The sequence below is a fragment of the Echinops telfairi genome, unplaced genomic scaffold (genome assembly GCF_000313985.2).
Source record: "Echinops telfairi isolate 266 unplaced genomic scaffold, ASM31398v2 ScPeMD7_7469;HRSCAF=8507_0, whole genome shotgun sequence".
Classification (NCBI taxonomy): Eukaryota; Metazoa; Chordata; class Mammalia; order Afrosoricida; family Tenrecidae; genus Echinops; species Echinops telfairi.
In genome coordinates, this window is record NW_022111372.1 from 10,327,509 (window position 1) to 10,334,791 (window position 7,283).

A 7,283-nucleotide genomic window follows, 5' to 3' on the forward strand; every position below is an offset into this window, starting at 1 on the left:
CCAAGAGGCAAGAGAATTTTGGGAATGATGAGGGCAACAAATGTATAGATGTGCTTTACACAATTGATCTATGTATTGTGATAAATTGTATGAGCCCCAATAAATCGATTAATTAAAAAAAATAAAAATAAAAAATAAAAAATAAAAGAAATTGAGATCTGAGTCAAAATGTGGAGGATGTGAGAAGTCACAGAAACAAATGGTGGATATGACTATTATCATACCAGAGTAATAACCAGGAAGTCACTATATCACAACTGAAATGAGCAAGTGGTAGATTGGAAGAAGTAATTCAAAGAGGTATTGTAATATCTGCCCCTCTCAGGAGGCAAATGATGGGTACTAACAAGTTTTAAGAACAGATTTACATTTTATAAGCCTCACTCTCACAGCTGCAAATCGGAATAGATTGCCTTTGTAATTTTTTCTTCAAACCGGATTATCTTTGAGAGTGATCTGTAATGTTAAAATATTTAAAATAAGATATTAAAATATTTACTGACTAACATATTGATTTTATTATACAAGTGGGCGCAATGTATCATTGTGATTGAAAAAAATTAAGGGAGATTTAATAATTTTTAAATCTCTAAAGATAAAATGGAAAATTAAAAAATACACTCATGTTGATTATCTTGACTGAATATAAAGACAGCAGAATCCTTATTCTGCACGTCTTATTTTTATTAATCTATAATAAAACGTACTTTTGAAGAAAACACTTTTAAATGTGATCTTTTTATTTTCGAGTCTACTCTTTGCAACATAACTTGAGCATATACTCCATAAGAAAATCTTGCACCTGATAAACTCAGAAAAATATCTGCTAGAGAAGATATTTTCCAATCTACTTTTTCTGTTGATATGGTATTAGTATTTCGGTCTACATACTTTTTGTAGTGTGCCATTTTGGCCTTTATCCTCACTAGCATTTTTCAATAAAAATATAACTTCTCTAATAAGTTTTCTTTATTATTTCTACTTACTGCTGAATAAAGACACTATTTTTTCCTCAATTTAATTTTTTTTCCAAACAAAATATAAATCAATATAAAATAAAAAACAAGAGCTCTAGGCATCAATTTTTCCAAGAGATATTCCAAATTATGAGCCCTGCTTATTTAATTCATGTTCATTTTTTGTTTGTTTTTATAGAAATAAATTTTAGTTTCCTTGTTTACAATCATTATTTCCAATAATGGGATGTCTCTTAAGACTATCAAAAATGAAAAAAAAAAAGTTGTTCTTATTGACAACTTTGATAAAAGAGTCACCATGAGTTAGTAGAATGAAATCTGAATTGGAAAGCTCATTTGCAATGCTATTCAAAACCATGGTGGGTTATTTAAGTTGATTTATCAAGTAGCTCTCTGGTGTGTTTCCAAAAACTGCTTGTTGATAAACAACAAAGAAAAAGAGCCTAGTAGCATTGCTGAAGCCTTTATAATTTTTACATATTTAACCTGAGCTTCATTTAAAAAAATGCAGCTCACATAGTATATGTGTATATATATATATTATTTTTCTAATTGCAAATGTTAGCAATATAGCTTTTATCTTTATCAGCAAAATATTGATGATTGTTTAGACAAGAAAATGATGTGTGTATAATAAAATAAATTGTAAGTGTATTTCTCCTGTACACATTTCTTAATACAATATTTTTATTATTGATTCATGAGCTAATCATTTTATCTTCAAGCCTGATATTTTAATATTTTATCTATTTTGACTGCTATAGTCAATATGACATCAGATATTCCATACTTGATATGATAAATATAAACATTTTACTTTGATTCAGTGTCTTGCATAAAAAAATCCATTATTTTAATTTAGTTAACTGATATTTTTATTTGAAGCATATGATGCTGCTGCTGGCTTCACTGAACTGTTTTTTTTTTTTGCAGCTCTTCTGCTAAGGAAACTTGTGCTTTTGCAGCTTTCACATAATTCTTGTCATTGTTAGGTGCCATCAAGTCAGCTTCTACCGGTGTGACCCCGTGCACAGCAGCATGAAATGATGTGGGGATGGTCCTGCACCATCCTCAAAACTGCTGTGTGCCTGAACCTACGGATGCAACGACTGTGTCCGTCCATCTCTTCACGGGCCTTCCTCTTCTGTGTCGCCCCTCCACTTTACCAAACATGATGTCCTTCTCCAAAGACTGGTCTTTCCTGACAACATGTCCAAAGCTTGTAAGAGAAAGTCTGGCCACCCTTGCCTCTGGGGAGCACCCTGGCCTTCCTTCTTCCAATACAGACCTGCTTGTCCTTTTTGAAGTTCACGAGGCTTTCAGTATTCTTCTCAAGCACCATGATTCAAAAGCATTGATTCCACTTTGGTCTTCCTTAATCAATGTCCACCTTTCACAGGCATGTGATGCAACAGAGAATATTATGATTTGGGTCAGGCAAACTTTAGCCTTCAAAGAAACATGCTTGCTCTTCAATACACTAAATAGGCCTTGTGCAACAAATTTACCTAATTTACCAGTGCAGTTGAAATTTTTTGAATGAATAAAGTATTTTAGATCAATCATTTATTCTAATATCAATTCTTGCCTCATAGGATGTTAAGCAAACACATCTTTTGTAGTTATGTATAAGTAAATTATCCTTGTAAGCACAGGATTCTTAATATATAGACCTGCATCTCACTGCTATCAAGTCAATTCTGAGTCATAGCAATCCTAACGAACAGAGTGGAACTGCTTATGCGAGTCTCTGAGACTGTAGAAGTGAAAGGAAAAAAAAGCTTTGTCTTCTGTGAAGCTTCCAGTAGTTTCAATCTGCTGAACATGCTAACTGATGCATAAACCACTCTACCACCAGGGCTCTTCTTAATATACTTACTGTTTAAGTGGGTACTGATCCCTGGTAACATAGTGTTGGGCTGATAATCTCAAGGTCAGTAGTTTGAAACTACCAGCTTCTCTGCAGCAGAAAGATGAGGCTTTCTATTCCTGTAGAGTGACAGTCTGCATCCACAGACAGTTCTACCCAGTCCCATAGGTCACCGTGAGCCAGAATGGACTCCACGGCGGTGAGGATCTGATGCATCTGGTTTCTTCTGATTTTCATATGACCAAAGATCCCCACAGTGCACCGAAACTGGATGATAATCATGCATAAATATTTTTTCCAATTATGCAACAACTTTAAAAAAAAATAAGTGGATGAAAAGGGCAGCTGTTACATAATTCTTCCTTTATGGTCAGGAGGTGGAAGTATGTGATTATTTTCCCCACTTGAGACTGAGAGCTATTTGTTTACCAGCAAGTATGATATATTTGCAAAGGAAGTATTATATTGATTTTGGAAAACTTTGGAGGAAGAAAGGGATTATAACAACAGGATTAATATGTTTAGCTGAGAACTCTGAATACAAAACATGCTTGTCAGTTACCAATAGATATGATCATGGACTAATTACTACTGCAACCATACCCATCTTTGCTTATTTTGATGCAATTATTTATATTATACTTTATTAAAAACAAAAATTTCATTCATATACTAAACTGGTTAAGACATTTGGAAAGCAAGAGTAAGCCAAAGTTGCCCAAGGTAAACCAGTTTATATGGTTATATTAGGTATGAAATAAACAACCAAAAAGGGCCCAAAGAAGATTTAAAGAGTTTTATTTTTTGCATTAAAGAAAGAGAAAAAGAGAGAGAGGGAACTTAACAAGAGCTAATGAAGCTTCAGCATGATTCTGTCAATCAAAAGTCTAAGTTAATTAACTCACTTGAAAAAGAAACAATAAGATACCCAACTAGACCAACATCTGTGATACAAAGATAGAGAACAAGATGTGAGATGTCCTCTGGCCCAGAAAACTGAACATATCTTTAAATCTATATTTTTAGTGGAGCTATAAAATAGATTTCAATACTTTACTACACAATGGGATGAAGACAAGAAACAATGAATCTGATAGGCAGCAGATGTCCTGAGACACATCCATAGACAGATGGTCTCAAAGTGTGACTAACAAGCAGATTTATGTGGGACTACATGAACAACATTATTCAGAACTTGCTGTAGATTTTACTTTTCTTTCTTTTAATAAATGACTGTGATTTTCCTGGAACACTTACAGGTATTATAAAGAAGAGATAAAGGAGCAAGAAGAGAAAAAGAGAGGGGTGGTTGTGGGATAATAAGAAGAAAATTAAAAACAAAATTCAATTTTGGACATTGGATAAATAGTCAAATGACTAGCTCTTGAATTTGATCTATTTAGAAATGAATTGAAATATACATAAGTCAGATGGAGTTACAAAAACATATATAAAAATAAAATGCATTCTATCTAGACAAATATAAATGTGTACTTTTCAACAAAACATTTGTTGTAAAAAGTTTGCTATAGCACATTATCTTACAATATTACTCTTGCCCAACCCCAATTCCAAATGAATTTCACTTACTTTACTATTTCATCTGAAACATGAACTTTATCATTAGGAAAAACCTCTTACATAATGTTAAAATTATACTTTGGAAATTAATTTAAAAATGGAAAACCGCATTGATCTAACTATTGAAACAGAGAGCACTGGAGAGATGACTATGGGAGGTAGAAATGATAAACCTGACTTGAACGGCTAAAACTTTGTCAATTGGTGTCTCCTCTAATGCATGTTGGCTGTGATCTGGTTTCTAAAGTTTTCTGTCGTTTTGTTTTGTTTGGTTTTAATACTGAATACCTCAGATGTATTTTGTCATTCGGGGTAACACTTTGTGTTATATGTTATTGCTACTTTTCCATATATGAGGCCCCAGGATTGATGAACCTGTAGGGGCAGCAAGTAGAATGAGGGTTCCTGAGGGCTACAAGGAGAGAAGAGGCTAATGGAGGACTAATATGAAGGAGTTCAAGAGGGAAGATATGGCTTTGAAACTGATTGTGGTAGTGCCTGTACAATATTGCTTGATGTGACTCAACTATGGATTGAAATTATATCTTTATTAGTTCCCAATAAAATGGTTTTGAAAAAAATAACAAAAACTGTCTAATTGCTGAACAGTAAAACAATGGAACTCTCTGGTCAGACATGACAGTCATCATTTAGTCCTGTAGTTTGTTGGACATCTTTACAGAGATGTGTTAGTAATTAAATAGTCGCATGTTTTTAGGTGCACACAATACACACCTTAGAACTATTAAGTAATTAATATTCTCTTTTCATTTGCATTTCTCTTAAAAAGCATCAGAACAGCACACATTCAAGTGCTGCTGCACTTATTTAAATTTGTAATATTATTCAAAATATCAATAACTCTTGAGCAAAACTATGGAGTATTATGTCCAAATTATAAATAAGATGATGACATTTTATATTAAAATGCCACTAGAACAGTTGTGTAAAGATTAAATTGTTCAACATAAACATTAAATCTTCATTGCACCGTGGCAAGTAACAATGAACTGGCAATCTATCGTCACTTGCTTTCTTAAATTACTAGAATTCATTACTGTAGAGAACAAGACCTGTTAATTTTCTAGTCCAGTACATGAAGAACAATTCATTACATAGCTAAGATATGCCTCTCTATTTTTCCCCTCATGCAATACTTTTATAACTATCTTCATTACCTCTATGTGAAAGAAAACATATTTGAAGAGCAGGTCAATTATTTGCTTCTATGACTTGTATTGCATTGAACAATTTTATTGCAAAAGACCTCTTTAAAGTGCAAAGGGTGATGATGTTGCTTTGAACACCACGGTTCCCCGGCTCAAAGTATGGTGTTTGTGGTGGCTTTATAGACATACAGGGACTCTGTGGTCAGAATTGACTCAAGAGCAGTGAGTTCATGTGCATGGGAAAGTTAGACAATGAATAAGGAAGACTGCAGGATAATTGAGTCCTTGGAATTAAGGTGTTTGTGAACAATATTGAAAGTACTATGGACTTCCAGAACAACAAACAAATCAATCTTGGAGGAAATACAGCCTGGCACAAACTGTGGACTAGATCACCTATTGCTTGAATGTAAGTTCAAGTTCAAGTTAAAGAAAATTAAAATAGAGCCATTACACAAAACATATAATCTAAATAAATTAAAAGACCACCACAGGAACAAATTTGACTCTTTGAACGCCAAAGCCCAAAGACCAGACAAGTTGTGGATTCACTTAAAGAAGAACGTGTATATGCCAAAGAGTCATGAATAAGACATGAAAGAGAGAAAGAAAGAAAGAAAGAAAGAAAGAAAGAAAGAAAGAAAGAAAGAAAGAAAGAAAGAAAAAGGAAGGAAGGGTGGGAACAAAATGGGTTTCAGAAGAGACTCTGAAACTTGCTCTTGAATATAAAGTAGCTAAAGCAAATGTGGAAAAGAGAGATAAAATGAGAACTGAACAGAATATTTAAAAGGGAAGTGCAACAGTAAAAGTATTATAATGAACTCTGCAAAGAACTGGAATTAGGAAACCAGAATTTCTCAAGCTGAAAGACCTGAGGGAAAAAATCAGGCCTTAAGCTGCTATATTAAAGAATTTTATGGGCAAAATGTTGACTGATACAGCGAGCATCAAAGGAAGACATAGACATACAAAGTCACTATGCCCAAAACAATTTGTCAACATTGAACTATTCCCAAAGGTAGCGTCTAATGAAGAAGGAATTGAACGGAGATCAAGCTCAATGGAAGGCATTGGAAGAACAAACAACAACAAGACCAAAATTCCAAGCATTGACAGAATATCTAGTGAATATTCAACAAGTTGTCGCAGTATGGAAGCACTCACTAGCCTATTCCAAGAAATTTGGAAAATAAGTGACCTGACCAACAATGTGAATCGTTCTGTATTTCTGCCCTTTCCAATGAAATGTGATCCAACAGATTGCTTAAGATTTTAAGTAGTATCATTTATGTAAACACACATAACATTTTGCTAAACAGATTTCTGGGATAATTGCAGTGATTCAATGATTGGGAGCTTCTGGAAATTTAAGCTGGATTCAAAATATGACAGATGGATCTTGGTTGAAAGCAGAGAATGCCAGAAAGATGCTTATTTATGCAAATATGTTGATTATGCCAAACATTCGACTACTAATTTAGAATTAAGAATAAATTTCTGACCATGAGGCTAAAAACCTGATGAGGAAGTCCCAGCATGGGTAGCCAAGAAATCAGAAGTGTTGGTGTTGGGGGAACCTCCAAGCTATGGCTGGATTCTGAAGTCTTCGGCAAATTTGGCTATCTACAAGTTATCTGGTTAGGGAGGTCTGACATAGCTCTGTTGGTCATGGTCAGAGAGTTATTG